The 20,099-nt window shown below is 37.4% G+C and overlaps 1 long non-coding RNA gene across 6 annotated transcripts in view; it reads left to right on the top strand.

The window, feature by feature from the left end:
• Positions 1 to 1,915: 1,915 nt before the first annotated feature.
• LOC149053008 (uncharacterized) overlaps positions 1,916 to 20,099 on the top strand; it is a 101,629-nt gene continuing 83,445 nt past the window's right edge. For 3 of the 6 annotated variants that reach the window (XR_016188810.1, XR_016188815.1, XR_016188812.1), the window contains exons 1-3: positions 1,916 to 2,256; positions 2,916 to 3,046; positions 8,165 to 8,236. This is a non-coding gene — a long non-coding RNA (uncharacterized LOC149053008). The remainder of the gene's footprint in view (positions 2,257 to 2,915; positions 3,047 to 8,164; positions 8,237 to 20,099) is intronic. The other 3 variants (XR_016188808.1, XR_016188817.1, XR_016188813.1) reach the window with 1 other exon arrangement.

Genomic DNA, 20,099 nt, shown 5'->3' with positions numbered 1-20,099 from the left:
CTCCTGATGCGCCATTTATGACTGTTTACTTCAAAGGTTTTTCTCTAAACTGTCAAACTCCTCTGATAAGCGTAGAAAATTAGAAAGAAAAGTCACATTTCAACTCGAGTCAATGTTTAAATTCTCTTCTTTCAACTGCTCTGGCTGGAAAGACCGATGCTGTAATTGCATATCAATGTACATGTCTTGAAACCAACTATCCTCTATCCTGGCAACCCTAGCCACTGAAATTCTAAATTTGTCTACCATCTGGTTCTTACGCTGCGAAAGTTAGATTTCAATGAAGACAGGCTAGAGCTAGAATATCTTTGTGCATAACAGAAACTAATCCAAAGATCAATCAAGTTTTATATTTAGTTTTAAAGTTGAGTCGATGTTGTTATTGACCGATGAAAGAGATTCTCATATGGTAGCCTCTATGAAATTCTGTCCTGGAAACTGGAGTTGTGGCAACATCACGGTTACCATGAAAAACAACAATACATTTTATTGATCTGAAAAAGTATTCATTTGACTATCAACTAAGACTTTCACTGGTTCACTCTGACAAGATTTTAACATAAGAGGTTTTAAAAGGCTTGAGTATTTGTTAAAATTGGCCAACTTGATGCAACAACTCAGGATATACATTGAATGCACACTTTTTTTAAACATTTTTTCATTAATGCAGTTACCTGCTGGCAAAACATTATGATATATTTCAATCCAACCATTTTCTTGTGAACACCATTATCAAATAATTATGCATGTACCCTGGCTAAATAGAAAAATGTGTAGTATATACAAAATGTTTTAAATGCCACATTTAAACTAAGCGAAGGGCATTGAGAAAGGTGTATAAGGGAACAGGGTCGCTTATTTCTGTCATTCATTTGCTTCTCACACCTGTTGCGGACTAGTTCATGAGGCTGGGCTGTCAGGGCGAGCAAGCCATTAGATTTAAGGGAAATTTTAATTAGGAAAGTGATTATTTTGGAGCCTGGAAAATATCATTGTGTAAAGCCATACATGTACTAGCAAACTCATTCTTATAAACTAGTACGAGGAAGGATACAATTTTTTACTTCATAGATTTGATTCACAGGCTGTGCACAAAAATTTAATTGGGCTATTAGAACTAAAATCCCTAAGGAATGATAAAACGTAGCCGGGTTAACACTGAAGTCGCCTCTAGCGTTCAAGTCGTTGTTTTCAAATGTCGGTTTTTTTTGCGAACACAACGTGTATGGTATAAAGACAATGGCTCCGAGAAGCCGAATTAAGTACAAAGATAATAGATTGAAAATGATTGAGATCGTTGCAAAGATGCTTGCGGCAAGGATGCGTTATTTCCAGAAATAGAAGAAAAGGTCAGAGTTGCCCCAGATGGCCAATACTGAGACAGGCTTGAACATGGCTAGAAATCGAGGTCAGTCAGCGGCTGATGTCGCGGACGCAACACGAGTTGCGTTTCACCTTACTGCGTCTGCGCATCCCACTAAAATCAAATATTAAAAGATGTCGGAAATGACCTTTTACAAAGCCATTGCCATAGGTGTGATTTCTATCATTTTTCTGTGTCTTGATAAAATCATGCCACAATTTCAGCAAAGGGTAGGGTACGTCCACAGCTAAGATGATATTCCTTGTCACTGTCTTGGCAGCATAGGCTAAAGACGGACTTTCAATCCCCAACTTCCATTTTAAAAATGAATCAAATGGAGGTGTATCAGACATTTTGCAGCGCTGATAACTTCTTTATTATTTTCTTTCCGAGATATTGCTCGAGAAGCTGTTAAAATCTTTTCCAAGTAAGAAGCTTACTATGTTGTTTTTCAAGTCAAATTATTTTCGCGCCAATGCTGCAATCTATGTCAATCTTTAAGCCTTCAGTAGCTGCCCTGTAGCGGTATTGTCCATAACAGGCTAGGTTACTATGTTTTTACAAAATGGCGATCGAAGAGTACTTTGATATGTTTTCAGATCTTATAATTTTAGTTTTTGAGTCAACGTGGGAACAAGACCCATAAGAAAAAAAATTTTTTGGACTTTTGGAAGTCGGTTGGCACCGTGGATTCACACTTTTATGACTTCAAATAGCCTTCAATTAGAAGGTCGGCTTTCGAAGAGATCGAACAGACCTGGGCAATTGTGGCTGCAGGAGAAGCTTTAGCTGACCAACATAAGCCATTTTAAGACACTTAGGGCACCAAAAAGGTTTAAAGTTTCTTCGACTGGGGCAGATCGTAGCGAAATCGTAAGAGTTTGAGAACGGAGGTGAGTGATCTGGACACTCTTCTAATACATTTCAGACGAGGGCATTTTTAGTACACGCTTCCAGAAAATTACTGTGTCTGATTTTCAAAATTTTCCCACAGAAAGCCTTATGCAGCCGCCATATTAAACTCCGTAATTTGTCTTTTATGCGCATGCTTAGCCGCCATGATGTCTTCGATTTCTAGCCATGACAATTCGACAACAGATATCAACGTCGCGATATTGTGACGAGTCGTTCATAAATTTAACAACCGGGCAAACGAAGTCAGGTTGAAAAGTTTTTTGCCACACAAGCAATTCACGACAAGTTTACTGCAATCGTGGCAATTATTCGATGGACCATGCCTTTAGAAAAGGTTTTCCATCTACCAAAACCTTATTTCAATAATTTTTTCCGGTTTTGCTTCAGTACAGGCAGAATCCTGCTGTGAAGAGACTAAATTTGGCAACCAATTGACAGCTGACAAAACTTAAAAAAATAAACCATTCATAATTTTTTTCGTCCTCAAGTTTCCTACATTTTGGTTTTGGCAGAATTTTGTGAGTGTGTTTAAGAAGGCTCTAAGGTCTGTTTGTTTGATACGCAGCTAGCATGTATCACAAAGACAAGTGATTCCCAACTTCCGGTTGTAGCTGAATTTATTTCCGCTTTGTTCCAGGATACATTGTGCGCGGTTAAAGATGGCGGACAAAGGAAAATGGAAATTTACCCGAAGCAATTAGCTCATAGGGAAAAGATAACAGAAGAATCTCAGGCTTAGCGAAGCCTCTTGCTGATTGCAAAATAGAGGTAAGATTTAAGTCGACTCATCGTGTTCACTACGCACAAGTACAGGGCGTGAAATTAACTTTTTTTTCTGATAGCCACTTGGCTCCTAAATTCTTCAAAGTGGTAGCCAATTCAAAAAAAGTTGGTCGCCATTTTCAAAGACAAACAAAATCTTTCTTTACGCTGTCAGCGTTCTAGATAGGCCCTCAAAAATTAAGTTAGGGAAAAGATCTTTAACGTGCTACAAAGTGGACACTAGGATGGATAGTATACAACTTTCAGGCTTATCTAAATCCAAGATGGCGTCTAGTTATCGATCGACAAGCGACTAAATACAGGAATGGCTCCGACCTGTAATTGGATGATAAAAATAGTAAAAGTTAATAAGTTATATCTTAACTCTTTGCCCGTGAGTATTGTTAACCGCGTGTCTCAAAGCGGAACAATGAAATATCAATGCGAGTGAAAACACCGATCTGTAAAAAAAGAAATGATTACTTACGTAGCGAAGGGAAGGCAGCCTTTCTTATTCAGCGAGGTCGTTCAGCGATATTCCAGCGATGAAAAAGTCATCGGCTAACAAGCTCCGCTGACAAAACTCATTTGGTCAGTTCAGGCGGACGACCAGAGACTGGAGCCATTCCTGTATTTCACCGCTGACAGGAATAGCTCCGACTCAAACGTTTATTAATTTTTTTTCAATAACTTTTTAGTAATTAAAACTAAAATGGTGAGCAGTGCTGTACGAACAGTAGTTGTAAAACTTCTTTATTCTCTGACGCGTTTCGTCTAACTCTCGTAACTTCTTCGGGGAGTTTTACGAGGTAACACTAAACGCGTATAGTTATAAACCATTGTTAGCAGCTATGACCAGTGACCATAAGGGCTTACCTGGACCTACGAGCAGGAATAGGCAAAGTTGTGAAAATTTGAAAATTTCTTTTGAAAATTTATTAGGCAAGATGAGAAATATTTTTTGGGAGCCGCGGTTTTAGCTGAAAATTTTCAAATTTGAAAAATTGAAGAGGTTTTTTACAGATGATGCCTGGAAAGCAGTTGGAAAATTAGGTTAGGATGGCTCGTACAGAAAATGTAGTTTATGGTCCACTCATTCTTTCTTAAATTTAAGTGGTATAAATACCTTGTCTAAAACAGTAGTGTGATACCACAGGCGGCCCAAGCTCACGTCTCGAGAAAAAGCCAACGATGAATTCATGAACGCGTCACGCGTTGTGTGACTCGGTGTTAAGTTACGGGAGGAACCGTTGAAAATTTGAACACGTTATAAAGCATAGTATGGGGAACGACATATGGTCGATTTACAACGATAAATATTTCGAAATCTGAATATTTTACACGTAAAATCAATAAAAACTTACTCATGCCCTGTATATCCGTCGAAGTTTCTAGCGATTTCTGCTGTTTTAAGCTTGCTTTACCATCACTGTTAACTATGTCAAAAGACGAAGTCAAGGCTGCACACTCCGATTTCGACCTTGGTCCACGCGGAGGTGGTTTGCGCCCCGAAAATCCTCCCGATCGGCATTTTTCTCAGCCACACTTTACGATCTAAGATCGCTGCACCCTGGGACATGTCTCAGTACCAAAACTTCACGCGCATTTCGCTGGAAACGAGTGTTTTCTACCTGAATTTCCAAGTTCGCTTCTTTCTGGTTAAGCTTTGAACACGAAGACTGGACACGGCCGCGAAAGAGACTTGGGTACGAGGTCAATTTTCTCTCTACCGCGAGTGGTACGGTCGATTAATGTACAATACTTACCCCATCTCCACAGAGGCAACTCGCCTTAACCTATTGTCCTAATCAACCAATCAGACAGCGAGTCGAAAGTAAAACAGATAAACAACGTACAAAATTTGAATATTCTGTGGGGTTTTCTGTGAGCATCTAAGCTTCGATTATTTTCGCGAAAATGCTATCGAAGAGGAAGAGATGCGGTGAAATTGACGGCGAAGCGAATCAGAAGAGAGTAAAGAGTGGCAAAGTTTCAAGTTTGCACTATTGGAAATTTTGGTGAGTCGAAATCCGAACGCTTTCTTTGGTATACAAATTGAATGTCCGCATGTGTAGTTTATTTCAGTATCCATTCAATTCAGTTTAAAATATATAATTTTCCTTCGTTGCAGGTTCATTTCAAATTATGAATATGCTGAAGGTAGCCTTACCTTTGCTAGGGACGTGATCAGCCACAGTGTGGCTGACAAAGAGAATAGCGAATCGTTAACTTCGTTTTCGAAAATTACGTTAGGCGAAATCATAAATCATAAGATGCGGTGAAATTAACGGCGAAGCGAATCAGAAGGATAGCATTTTCGCGAAAATAATCGAAGCTTAGATGCTCACAGAAAACCCCACAGAATATTCAAATTTTGTACGTTGTTTATCTGTTTTACTTTCGACTCGCTGTCTGATTGGTTGATTAGGACAATAGGTTAAGGCGAGTTGCCTCTGTGGAGATGGGGTAAGTATTGTACATTAATCGACCGTACCACTCGCGGTAGAAAGAAAATTGACCTCGTACCCAAGTCTCTTTCGCGGCCGTGTCCAGTCTTCGTGTTCAAAGCTTAACCAGAAAGAAGCGAACTTGGAAATTCAGGTAGAAAACACTCGTTTCCAGCGAAATGCGCGTGAAGTTTTGGTACTGAGACATGTCCCAGGGTGCAGCGATCTTAGATCGTAAAGTGTGGCTGAGAAAAATGCCGATCGGGAGGATTTTCGGGGCGCAAACCACCTCCGCGTGGACCAAGGTCGAAATCGGAGTGTGCAGCCTTGACTTCGTCTTTTGACATGGTTAACAGTGATGGTAAAGCAAGCTTAAAACAGCAGAAATCGCTAGAAACTTCGACGGATACACAGGGCATGAGTAAGTTTTTATTGATTTTACGTGTAAAATATTCAGATTTCGAAATATTTATCGTTATAAATCGACCATATGTCGTTCCCCATACTGCTTTATAACGTGTTCAAATTTTCAACGGTTCCTCCCGTAACTTAACACCGAGTCACACAACGCGTGACGCGTTCATGAATTCATCGTTGGCTTTTTCTCGAGACGTGAGCTTGGGCCGCCTATGGTGATACGATAACTAATGAGATATACTCGTTCCAATACTATGTCATGTGATGAACAGCCTTCATTAATTTTGGAACATATTTTATAAAATCATTTTATTCTTTCTTGTTATAGCCAAAAACTGTTCAAAGATACTTCTCCAGTAGAGCATACTGTAAATTAAAAACATCGGTGGCAGCGTCACGCAACCTTGCGTGATCTTTCAAACATGGTATGCAGTTGTGCATTATTTTAAAACTTAGAAACTACATGGCCCTGTAAAAATAAAAGAGGGCTTCATTTGCAAGCACTGTAGACTTCAACATAAGAAGAACCTAATAAATAGCTCTTTCACTTTTTATCTGTATATAAATTATTAATCCACAACCAAAAAATTAATATACGCATGAGTTGGAGCCATTCCTGTCAGCGGTAAAATACAGGAATGGCTCCAGTCTCTGGTCGTCCGCCTAGACAGACTAAATTAGTTTTGTCAACGGAAATTGGCAGCGGATGACTTTTTCATCGCCGGAATATCTCTGAACGACCTAGCTGAAGAAGATAGACTCTGCCTTATCTTCGTTATGTAAGTGGTCATTTCTTGTTTGACACGTCGGTGTTTTCGCATGGATATTTCATTGTTCCGCTTCGGTACACGCAGTTAACAATACTCACGTGCAAGGAGTTAAGATATAACTTATGAACTTTTACTATTTTTATCATCCAATCACAGGTCGGAGCCATTCCTGTATTTAGTCGCTTGTTATCGATCGAGATGTATGTGCTATGTTTTGGAAACAAACTTAACGAGGAAGTTTGCCGCGGATTTATCTTTGCAAATTTTTTAAATTCTCTATATCTCTTGGTAAGGTTATAATGAAACGTTCTAGTCGCCAATTTGGCGACTAACTTTCAGGATTTGGTCGCGAAAGTGAAAAATTTAGTCGCATTGGCGCCTGTATTAGGCACAATTTCACGCCCTGAAGTATATGTCCTTTTTGACAAAGTCAGCTGGGTTATTCAAATGCCGGTACACGTTGCTGCTAGGGGTTGTAGCGAGGGATTGTTCCAGTTTATGCTTACATTTCTTTTTCTGAGCATTGCTTGTATTAATCTTAATCGTGACAAATTACTCAACAGGAAAGTTATTTTGAACCTAGAATGAAAAAATGACATCTAGGGCACGTGAGGTTTGGTTTGTTTCTTTATAACCCTTTAACCCCCAAGATGTGATTGTTAAATCTCCCCTCTAGCTGCTACACATTATCTTGTAAATTAGTTGTAAGAATCTGTTGTTAAATCAGCATAACAACTTTTCCCTGATAAGCTCTAGGATTCTTGTTACCTGTTTGCTGGATAATGTGAGGATATTATCAGGAGAAGTTTCATGTTAATCACTTCTGGGAGTTAAATGGCTAATTAAGCTTACATAGTGCTAAGGATTTACTTATGTTTTTCTCCATGGAAAAATAGCAATTACTTGTAGTTGCTGCTTAAAATGAATTCTTCAGGACAAATTTATCTTCAGGTTTTCTTTTATTTATTGTTTTTCTTGCTTTGCTTTATTTTGTTTCGATTTACCATTCAGCATAATGCAACTTGTGGTTAAATTAATTAAGTACAGAATGGATTCTTTGGCTCACCACTGAAATGAAACAAAAAAAGTTAAGTCAAAGTCATATTTTATTTTTGATGACAACTTATTAAATGGTCGCAGTGTGATAAAGGAGTGAAAAGAGTAACACTAAAGAGAAGTCACATGTCAGCTGTTAAAGCACTATGGTGGTGTGATCTCTGAGAAGATTTGTTTGCCACTGCACTTTAGGATTACAGAGAGTAACTTAACTGTTTAATATGTGTCTTCTTCTGAAATTTTGCCCCCTTATGTGACTTAATTAAAAGAAAGAAGGAAACTTTTAAGAAATGAATGAAATGCTTTCTTGCTGCCAAAAATCACATTGACATAATTTATTTTAAATTCACATAGTTTTTTCTTTCCATTGCATTTTTATTAATTTCATTTCAAATTTCATCTTGATCTAACACTGAATCCTTGTCCCTTACCAGGAAAAATGTATCAGCAAGAGAGGAGAACTAACAATCAGATCTTGGAAGTAAAAGAGTGAAGAAAGCTATATGGTCAGTTTGTTTGTTTATCTGTTACTTTTTTTTGCTCAAGTTACTTATTTTGTATAAGTTCTTTACTGTAAATTTTATTAATTCTGATTTATTTATCATTTTTGTCATTCGCTTTAAATCATTCCCTATTGTCTTTAACCAGCTGTTTCTCCCTGGATCTGGTACAACATTTGTTAGTGTCTTTTGTCCTCCTTTATTTTGTTTTCTATATCTAAAGTAAGTTATTATTTGTAATTTATTTTAGCAACTGCTTCAATTGTTCACCTTCCTTTGATTCTTCAGTTTTTTTTTTTATTTTGTGTGGAAGTATATTACAGAGAATGTTTTTGTTTGGACTGTTAAAAGTATTTTTGGCCTTAAATAAGAGCAGTCCTCTGGGACTGTGATCCCCACAAACCACCAGATTTGCATCTTTTTTTCTCTTTTATTTATCTTTTTTGAACTAATGATGCTGTTGTTTTGTTCAGCTTATCAACATTTGCTGAGCAAGTCTCCAACATCTTGCAGTTCCTTTCTATAATTTTCCCCTTCACCTGCATACCTGCTTCTTGATATACACTGATGATAAGATATTACCCTATAAATCTGTCTTGAAGAGATGTCTAATTTTGATTGCCTGAAATTCTGATTTTTTTGGCTCAGTATATAATGGATATTATTTTTTATGTCTATTATCCTTCAACTATTTTTCAACACACAAGAAAATTGTTAATGAACCGACTACTGTTTATGGTGTGTCAGTGTTCTCTGAAATGATTTTGTGAACAAAAGAAACATTTTCCTCCTATAGCAACGCTCTTCATCTTGAATCAAATCTATAAACACACAGTTTTCCATTTTAGATGTAAGGTTCGAAAATTGGGGAATATCACTTGAGGTATATTCTTGCATATCCCCCAGTTTTAGCTAGGGGATATTCTGTCATGTGACGGGCTTAGACCAATTGCCCACAAGCAAATAATTGTATTTGTTGGATTATAATATCATTTATTGATCATGAGTAATTTTTTGTAAAAGTAAGGTAGCTGATGTATTGTAAATGTAATGTGTGGTCTTTTAATTAATATTTTAAAATATGAAAAAGAAGGAAAAAAAAAGAGAAAAAGAAAGAAACCAACTTTAGCCACTGCAAAATACAAGACACCAAATTGCCATTTTTGTCTTTGATTGGTTGATTATAGTATTTTAGCGTATCACAGACAGGGTCATGGAAAAGCTTGGAAATATTAGATCGTTTTTAGGCTCAATCAATGTTATAAATAGCACTTTGTATGACAAATAAAAAGATCATTATAGTGTTCAAATCTGTCCCAAATTGTCTCCTCTTAACCAACTACCTGAAATCTTGATCCTTTTACTTCCGAGATCTGAGAGTTGACTCACTCAACTGAAAATCTGACATGGTTTGTTTTTAATATTTCTGAGAGTATGCTTGAGATTGTTTTAATGGTCAACCAAAAATTTGTCAAGTTGTTTTAGATATTTTATTTCCGTAATGGTTTTTATTTAAATTTTTTCAGGCCCTTCTTTATGGATTCTGTCAGTGTCCCAGAAAGACAACATTACCAAACATGCCTGTGATAAGGAGTTTTGAGCTCTCAAAGCCTGTAGAAGACAAGCAGTAAGTTTCCTGGTAGACTGACCAGGCTCTCTTTTCTTTCTGTGTTTAATTAGCTTTGATACCATGTTAGATTTCAAACCACAAACTCAATTATTGTCACAACAAGATAGTCAAGGGGGGGCACAGAAGTGTCCTGTCAGGGTTGGTGGAGACTTCATGTTGCTTGACAGTAGTATATCTTGTACTCGGTGACAGATGTTTAGAATAATTCTTGCTATCAAGAGACAGAGCAAAATTTAATTACAGGAATTGATTGACTTTTGTTCTGATTATCATCTAGCAACAACCAATTACATCTAATTTACTAGCATAAAACCCATAATAAATCAAGCATTCTTTTCCATGTGATAAAAGTAGCTCTTGCACATCTGTTGTACTGAGTGAATACTACAAAAGTGAGCCAAGTGATTAAATACTTAGACAAACAACTCTACTGATTGTTTCTTAAGTGTAGTTTAGTAGAGCCAAGTGAACAGGGTTAAGTTCTTCAACAGAGAGTGGGGTGATAGAAAAAGGAAGCCTTGGTTTTTCAATGCAATGCATTCTTTGCCATACCTGTCGAGAGTTTGTTTCAGTTCAAACTTTGTTAATGAACTTGAACATATTAGGTACTTATGACTGGCTGCGAGAGAAACAGTAAGTTTTCTTTTCCCAAGACTCTCAAATGTTCCTTGAGCTGAAGTCAAAGGGAAAAATTAGGGTCAAATAAACAATGGATTTGAGTTGGGAAGTATAACATCATGATATTAAACAATTGCAAAAGAATTTTGAGTACTTACATATTTAAACATGTACTCTCAAGCTAACTCCTCTACTCACAAATTAGTCAGCTTTAATCAGAATTAATCAGGTTCATACTTTTATCATGTAGTGGGTACTGTCCTACAGTGAGAGAGGGATGGGGTTTAACTTTTCATCGTCAAATTGTTGTTGTCCTTTTTTGTTATTTTCTCCCCAATTTTAATTAACAGTCATTTGCAAAAATTAAGGACTCAAGATAAATAAGAGACTACAGCAAGTCACCTGGACATAGGACTGTAATGTGCTTTCTTTACTTAAATTCAAATATTACCTTTAAAATAATCTAATGATAATCATTATATACTGAAACAAAATGTTTCATTCCTGATTGGTCTATTGTGAATTATTTTGAAAAGTAACTTGTTAAGTCAGTTATTAAGTTACAGGTTTTCCATACTACACACTGGCTTGAGATTAAAGCTTTTTAAGATAACTAAACAATGCTAAACTTTTTCATAGTTTAAAAAAAAACATTTAAATTTGATTTGTTCATAAATTTGATGTGATTATTCTAATGAATGATCAAATCAAACAATATAATTATCTTAAGGCATTTTCCAACTGGTTAAAAATGTTTGAGAAATGTGCACTAGGAATGTACAAAGCAGCTCTTGCATTTCATAATTTATGGTTACTCATTATTTGTTAGGAAAGGTTTCCAAAAGGCACTCCCATGGCTTGTGCAGTTACCAAATCTTTCTAAACATCAGTCATGCCTTTGAATTAAGAAATGTACTTGAGCTCATGGGATTCTCCTTACAAATACATGTGAGATTAAATTAGATTCATAGAATTGAGCAATAGAAAAAAAGAAATGAAATTCATCATATTTGGAAGATGATGCTTATGTTATTGTTCTGCCGTTATACACATTTCCATCTGCACCCTGTGCTTGCATGTGCCAATCCCTGCAAGTACGCACTATCTATAATAGAATCCTTAATTTATACACATGCATTAATATTGTCTGTTTGAATTCTTTACACTCTAACATCAATATATATGCATATTCTCCATTCTTTTCTCTGTGTATTTCCTAATGTTCTGACAAGGAGAATTTGTTCAACAGTAAAGAGCTTTTTTTCGTTATAGTGATCATGTCCTCTATTCAGTCTCATGATAATAATGATAATGTAGGGATAATATTGCAAGTAGAAATTAGTTGCTTGTCACTATTTGGGGTTAAAGGTCCAGAGAAAGTTTATGTGTAAACAGTAGAAAACCTGGTGTGCCTGGCCTTTTTTTTTCCTGTGGGACAAGTTGCAAATAAAATAGGGATTCTTATCAATGAAAAATTTATTATGTATTTAATTTTTTACCTCTCTTAGGTTTCCCTCTGGTTTGATGATGTACTTTTGTTGCAAGCAAAGAAAAACTTAGTGTAGAAACTTGCAAAGAGAGAACAACCACACCTGTTGCAGCAAAGTTCAGAGACAGAAGACGCCATAGGAGACCCACTCACTTTTTGTCTGGGATGAAAAATGTTGTAAGGAGACTTTTTGGGCTTGTGGAAACTTAAAAACAATGTAATGCTTATTTTGAATGCTATGATTTTGCTAGTTTTTTAATTTTTTTTTGTTTTTCTAGGTACTTGGAAAAGCCAACATCAGTTTGGAATCCACAAAGTAAAAGAAAATTATTGCTAATATGAAATATATGAGAATTACTCTGCATACTGAGTGTAGAGCTTATTCTAAATTGGAAACCAGTTTATGATTTCTTTTTTAGTCACCCTTGATATGAAAATGTTGTGTCCTGTGTACATTTCATTGAAAAAGTGAGATTATGTTTCAAAACTGAAATAGCAGTTTAAATGCTGGGCAGTTGAACCCATGAAGCACAGATAGATCAGTCATTGAAAAAAATACTGGGCATATGATCATAAGAAGTCAAGGTTTAACTTAGTTTGATGGCTTGTTATTGAACCTGTGTATTCTCATGATGTTGCTTGTTAATTGTCATCTGAAATCCGCAAGTTTTGATATTTCTGCATCAGTGCCCCCATCCTCTGTCCCTGAGAAGTCAAAGTGGCAGTTGCACTGTGTGATGCTGATAAGGATTTGTTATATCCTATTGTGGCTCTCTCTTTTCCGAGCTTTTGGAAAGAGTGTCTAATAAACTAAAAATATCTATGGCTTATTTCACTTCAGTTGGATTTTGTAACAGAAAGATGTACAATACCCCACTTACAGCCTAACACACCACAGGAAGTCCAAGCTTTTACATTAACACTTTGTTAGTACATGAGTACAGCAAAGATATAAGCATTGTAGACTGCTGCTTATAAGCCCCCAACTCCCATTTATAAGCCTTCCCCCCCCCCCCCCAGATTAAATGCCCATCTACCTTTCAACAAAGAAAAAATATTAATAAAATACAAAAGAAAAATATTTAATACTAGGACAGCAAAGATGAACTTTAAGGGGGAAGTCTGAACTTCAGCTCTGTTATCTTGCAGCTTTGTTCGTGTTGTTAGTTTTTTCGGATGACGTTTTGAAGCTTAATTAAAAAAAACCAATAAATGCAAAATGTATTTTGATCAGCGCCCAGCTGCTTTCGCTTTTTCTGTTGTTTTCACAAGCCCTCTCGGACATGGGGCCCTCCGTTTATAGACCCCCCCCCCGGATACATGCCCCTCCGTTTATAAGCTCTTCCTAAACCTCGTACAAAGTTGTATAGTCGCTGAGCTTATAATCGGTAGGTTTCGATATATTTGTATTGTGGAATTTAAAGGATTGGAATAGTCACATTCTCAACTTGAAAGTTTGATTTCGTTTTGATTGAAAACAAAGATAGCACAGCTTTTTTTCGAATTTTCAAGGCTGGTTTGCGGCTGATTAGCTCGCTGTTGAGAGAGGCAAGAGAAATCAGCTTTAAAAAACTTCCAAAATTTAAACGAACAAACAATATAGAGGCAAGTAAAGTTATTTGTTGAAAAGTATTTCAAATTTCTGGGCTCAGTAAGCAACAGTTTATTCTCAGACAAATCCTCATATTTCGTTCGTCGGCCAAAATTATTATCATATTTGCATAGTTTCAAAGGTTAACTGTGCGAGCTTGGGCTACCTGTGGGTGCAGTCACGCATTCAGCGTAGAACTTAAAAACAAGAAAAGGGTGGAATTACCAAAAATGCGCCATTTATTTTTGATGGGTGGGAAGGGGGCAGGGCTGATGAAAATGAGCGAAAAAGCTGCAGTGGAATCAGGAACTTTAACTCGCCCGGTTCTTCGCTCGTCTCCAATCCACTGACCCAGAGTCTCGAGCAGGTTTCTTATTTTTGAAAAATTTGTCGGTTTAACTTATCTTCGGACATTCATGAAAATGACAACGATGTAACCAAGATAAACACGAGGAAGTTAATTTACCCACTGAGTAAAAATAGGGGTCAGAGAAATGTAACCGTAAAGTAAGGCAAAGACCTCATCAAGTAATCCCGTGACAGTTAGGAAATTTGATTTCCATTGTCATGGTCAAGTGATTATTTTAATTGTGCGAATTTCACAATTACATATTTAAATTCTAGGAAACAAACGAAGCGATGAATCGAACGTCGTTCGTCTCCTGCCTCTCGTCTCGTCGAATTTCCTGTTTGTAAAAGTGCTGTACAGTTACCTAAAATCATTTAGTTTTACACCTCTGCCGAAGGAAAGGAACTCTAACTGTGGATGAAATTCCCAAGAGATTTGAGTAACAGATTGGTTGAATCCTTACCTCTGTGTTCCAGGTAAGACTAGGTGCAGCGAGTTAGAAGATATTTTGATGAAAGTCGTTGTTTGCAGTACCCTCGATTGCGGAGATGCCCCGAACAACCTGGTTCAGTATAACTATCATCGTGTATACAGTCGTATGTGATTTTAATAAATACCAATAGCGAAGCAAGATCAAGGTTAATAGAAGATAACGTAGGGTTGAAGATGCTGGATAACCATTCGAGCGCGAGGTCGTCAACTTTCGTTTCCCCGGAAATGTTGATGAAAAACTGCAGAATCCTTAAACTATTGTCACAACATTTGGAAAGAGATGTACTCGTGGAAAATTTGGCTCAGGGGCTCGCGGGCTCGGGGGCTCGGGGGCTCGGGAGCTCGCTATGCTTGCATGTGAACCATTTTCAGAATAAACTAAGAGCGTCGTGAATTTAAGGAAGTAAGCTGTGTAATACTGATCGAGTGGTTGTAATGTTTCCGAAGGTTGTTTGTCTTTCATTAAATCTACCGCTTTAATCTCGATCTCTCTTATCGCCTGTTAATCATGTCTAACGCAGCTAAGTGTGTTTCACATTGTGTAGAAGTTCGTAATTTGATTTGACCGTTTTATACAGTCACATTGACTAGTATTGAAGTTTACACACTAACTCGGTGTTAGAAATATTTCACCATGTTTACGGTTATAGCAATGGGTAAATACAACGAAAGGACGCCGGGTAAAACTCCCAAAACACCACAATCGAGAGGGCATCCCTCTTTCTGTCTCTGGAATATTGATTATGTGAAATCAAGTCATGAGTTTCATTTTCAAGAGAAGATAAATTACCTCTGACCCCGGTCGCCTTCATTTAGGAATTTTCCCTTTTTATACCAAACGTCAATTCAAATTGAGCCGCAGCTAAATTCTCTAATTTGAACTTAAGATTGTCATGCAAGACATAAATTATCACGGAATGAAGCTTATAGGAGACATCACGGACAAAGTGTGTAATTCATTAAGAATTCCGGTTTTAATCGGCACATGCGCAACGAGGCGCTACAATTACCCTGGGACAACGACACCACTAAGTTTCCTAGCGACCGATTGCAGATGCATCAAAATAAGTTGACCGGCTTTATCGATCGCAAACCTGCTTTGATCGCATGAGCTAAACGCATGATTGACTAAAAACGTGATGGCGCTTCCACAAACTGTAGGCTTCAAAGCTGAAGCAGTCGATGAAGGAGTTTAGTGTGCGTGCACTGTTGAAGAAGTAGACGATGATTACGTGATCGTTTCTTTTGACGGCTGGAATGCGGAGTGGAATCGCCGCGTTTGTGATCCACGAGAGATCAGGGATCGAACATTGCCTGATCGGAAAAGAAAGCGAAGAAACCTTTCCCTTCAGTGAACAATGTCTTCGCTTAAAGAAGACCGACTTTTTCTTTTAAATATCACTCAAACTTATTAAACAAAAAGCTCAAATTACGGTTCGCTTCAATTTCAGGCGTAAATTTGCATAATCTTTCATGGACGAAATCTTTATGAATTTCAAAGATCAAAACCATTTTCTCAACTACATCAGCTTTATCTTTATCCACTTAGCAAACAAAGCTTTCCAAATTACAGTCAAAACACCAGACGTAGTTCACTTCGAATTTCTTGTTCTATCCTAGTTTCTCAGACCGCATCCAAACAGGTTTCGCTACACAGCTTCCGTCTAAGACTCCCAGTGGAACGTGACGTAAAATACGTCACGCGTTACTAGGTAACAGTGCTCATACATATACACGAACCCCACTCATGTGGGGTTCGCAGAATTACACACTTTGTCCGTGTTGAAGTCGTCATGTATGCAAAGAAACCATCGATTTTTTTCTTTGTATTGTGGCTTGTTTAACTTGAACTTCAACTGATAAGTTTGGAAAATGAACTGATCGCTGAAGCGCTCAGGGAAGACAAATAATATTTTCCTTTGTGTTCTTTTTTTAGCTTTGGAAGTTCCTCAGCGCAGAACAGATCAAGATCGTGAACAAGACAGCTCTCCAGGTCTGAAAACACTAAATATGAACATTAGCACTATTCTACAATAAAATCTTTCATACTCAAGGTAGAACTACACATATTTGCAAGTTTACTGTAAATATTAGTCATGACCTTAAATTTTGTTTGAAAGTAAAATTAATACAACGACATGAGGATGGAGAACCAAGAAGCTTAATCGTGCTGAAAATATTGGGTGGTTTTCAGAGCTGTTAGTTAGAGCCTAACCGGAAAAAAACCGGTAAAATTTCCGCACAGCCCCCTACTACATTATGCATTGAGTTCTTGAATAGAGAAAACAATGACAAAAACAATACATTTCCATTGGGAAAACAGATTTGTTTTACAATAGTTTGGGGCTGTGCGGAAACTTTACCAAAAAACCGCGGGCTAGTCTGCTATCTTTTGGTGGATATTTTCACCTCATTTTGTTTAAAGAGATTTATCATTAGCCAGGAACAAGGTTATACCCCATTCAAAACAAAGCTATAAATTCCCCAGTGGTATGTAGAGTTTGATTTCTGTGCTTTCCGAAGATGATAATTGCAAATCGCGCATCACTTCAGCGATTTTATTATTCATCCAAGGAGCAGTTGTGCCCTTTACTCGACGCTTTTTAAGTGGTGCGTGAGAATCCACAACTTCGTTAAATAATTTGTTCCAAGTCAAGACTGCGTCGTTGACATTGCTCTCATTGTCAACAATGTGCCACGGAACATTTTTAAGTTCTGGATGAAGGCATTTTCGTCAAATCCTTTGAATGACCGATATTCTATTGGCCTCGATGTGGCCTTTGGGACACCAGCTTTTAGCACACAATAAATTAACGAATGATCGCTTCTTGATAGGGACACAATGCCGCTATCAACAATTCGGCGTTGATTACTTCGTTCTTCGGTGTTGATTACTTCGTTCTTGTTCAGAAACTGTTTAATGTTATTTAAAAATCAGACGAAGTTATTTTTGTGACGGGATGCAACAGTCTCCACAAATGTTATGACGTTTCGTATTGATGTTGATTCGCATCAAAAGAAGCAAAGATTTACTGGAACGATTTTAAGAGTTCGAATGCAGTAGTTTGTTCGCATTTAATTATTGCGTATACTGTATGACTCGCTATAATACATGCAGCAGACGAAATGGCTGTTTTTCTTTACCTTTACTGAGGAATGTTGTTTTGTGATGGAAAAGAACATCGGCAAAAAGCTTCCAAATAGAATTAGGGACCAAGTATGATACAAACCATGCTTAAAAGGAACGTTTGGTAGGGGGTCCAAATCCGCGGTGGGTCCAAATCCGCTGTGACACCGGCGTTTGATTGCGTGACTAGTAAAATTCATTAAAGGGTAACTGACCCTACATTTTTCTCCTTTTCTTTTGTCCCAATACATTCCTCTTAGGTTAAAGAATCCTAAATGAGCAAATTAACAATACATTATGCAAAATCAAATTTTCTACAAATTTTTTTTGATGCTTAATCGTCGGCCATTTTAAAAACGGTCCGATTCAGGTCACGTGAGGTGATACGTCATACGTGTGTAAGGAAGTGAAGAGCGTAACATCAAGACCTGAAAGTAACTTCTTGGTTGTTCAGCTGATGCCGAAATTTACGAGCGGAAAAAAAACAAGATTTGTTCCATTTTGCTATGAGCCACCATTTAGAGACTATGAAATACGAAGTGAGAAATAAAATACTGAAGGTTGAATAATCGCAACGCGTGGGATCGCATGTCTGTATTTGGAGCCAAAGGTAATCTGTGCGCCATTCCAAACAGCTGTAAAGAAAATAAATATTCCCATATTTTTTTCCTCTTGACCATTATCAAGCCCTATACTTAAAAAAAAATGTTTTTTAGTCCAAGCCAAAAAGTATTTGACTTTAGATTTTGTCCGGTGTATATCACTGTGACCTCAAGCCCGTCGGTTCTTGAGTAAACGTGACTTCAATAAACGTAAAGTGTTGTCGCGTATTACGGGAGGCCGTCATCTGGTTTCGTGTACGAAACTCTTCTTCCACGTTCCGGAAATGTACAAGATTTATCATTTTTTACTTTTTTTAACGGAGACTAGTGAGCAGCACAAAGGAAGACTTCCAACTGTTGTAACTTTTTTGTTTATTTCTCTCGATGCGTTCCTTCTCTAGCTGAGAGTTCTCCAGGAACGATTACAACTAACATTGAGCAGCATATGTAGCACATTCGTGTCCCTAAGTTTAATTAACTTCCAATGGTGGTGAATAATATCAGAAACATGCTGTAAACGGATATTACAAGAAACGCCTCGTTATGAGCGCCACACTCAGGCGTTGTTTCTCATTTGCAACCGGAAACATGATGAAATCAATCCTTTCCGAAAGGTGCAAAGGTGCAAAAATGCACCAATGTCAGCTGAGTGAACAGTAAATTACGCGCGCTCGTTTATCGTAAATAAAACAAGCCGACGGCCTGAGAGACGAAACCATTAAAGCACATGTCATGGGACTACCTTGCACCCACCGTCTAAAAAGGCAGTGCTTTGGTTATATGGAAATAACAAGCACGTAATGGTTCTCAAATTACGACCTGAACTTAAAAAATGTCTGCAGATAGATATAGCTCTTTGGCATACAAAGCTTTGCTTTCATGTCCAAATTGAGCACTCTACTAGGATGAGTCATTACTGCTAGCATTATGCATGCTCACTAGTTTTTCTAGTTTGAGCACTCTGGCATGGCTTAGATGATCCCACACGTGTGAGATCACTTGGGGTGGCTATATGGCCTTACCTTGTCTGTAGTTAGTTATATATATGTATCAATATAGGAAGTCTGCAAGTCGATTTTCGCGTGGAACAGTTCTCAATACGTTGAAGCAGCGCAGAATAAATATTATGAGAGGAAAAAATGACGGAATTTTGCCGAACTTAGCAAACACATCTGGACACTCAAGAACGACAACATTGACTATTCTATTTCATGGCACGTCTTATCATCTAACTCTCCCTACAACAGCTCCAGTAAAAGATGCAACCTCTGCCTAAAAGAAAAATCCCTGATAATTTACCGACCTGACCTCTCATCACTAAATAAGCGTAACGAGCTCGTATCTTCATGCCGACACAGAAACAAAGTGTTGCTACGTAACAGCTGAACTTTAAAGTTTTTTAAGTTTACCGCGTATTATGTAAATCAGTTCCTAGTATATACAAGATAGTCACATGAATATTCTTTCATTAAACCCCTGAAGAGTGAAGCGATTCACGAAACAGGCTTGTCGGGAAATGTAGTTCCGTCCTTTTTTCCTCTGAAAATATTTATGTATATATATATATATATATATATATATATATATATATATATATATATATATATATATATATCCAAAACTGTACTACTCTTAGCCGCGTTGACATTTACAATATGGACGGAAAACAATAAGGTGTAAAACAAGGAAAACGGAAACCAGGGAAGCGTTGTGTAGTGATGTTTTGTAACAAAACAAATGCAGACGGAGTCAGCCTTCACCAGTTTCCTCAAACCTTGGATGCTGGACAATACATCTGGCTTCTGCCTACAACTGTTCTACTGTAACATCCTCCAAATTTTTATTTTCGACCACATCTACTTCTTACTAAAAGATGTTTTATTCCTCCTCCCTCCACATTGATTGGTAGTTTCCACGCTGACATCTTGTTATAAAAAAAAAAAAATTGTAAAGAAGCAATTTTTTCCAAGA

The sequence above is a fragment of the Pocillopora damicornis genome, chromosome 1, assembly GCF_964200805.1.
Source record: "Pocillopora damicornis chromosome 1, jaPocDami1.2, whole genome shotgun sequence".
In the NCBI taxonomy this organism is placed as follows: Eukaryota; Metazoa; Cnidaria; class Anthozoa; order Scleractinia; family Pocilloporidae; genus Pocillopora; species Pocillopora damicornis.
Note: the sequence above shows the minus strand (reverse complement) of the source record. Positions and strands in the feature narration are given on the sequence as shown.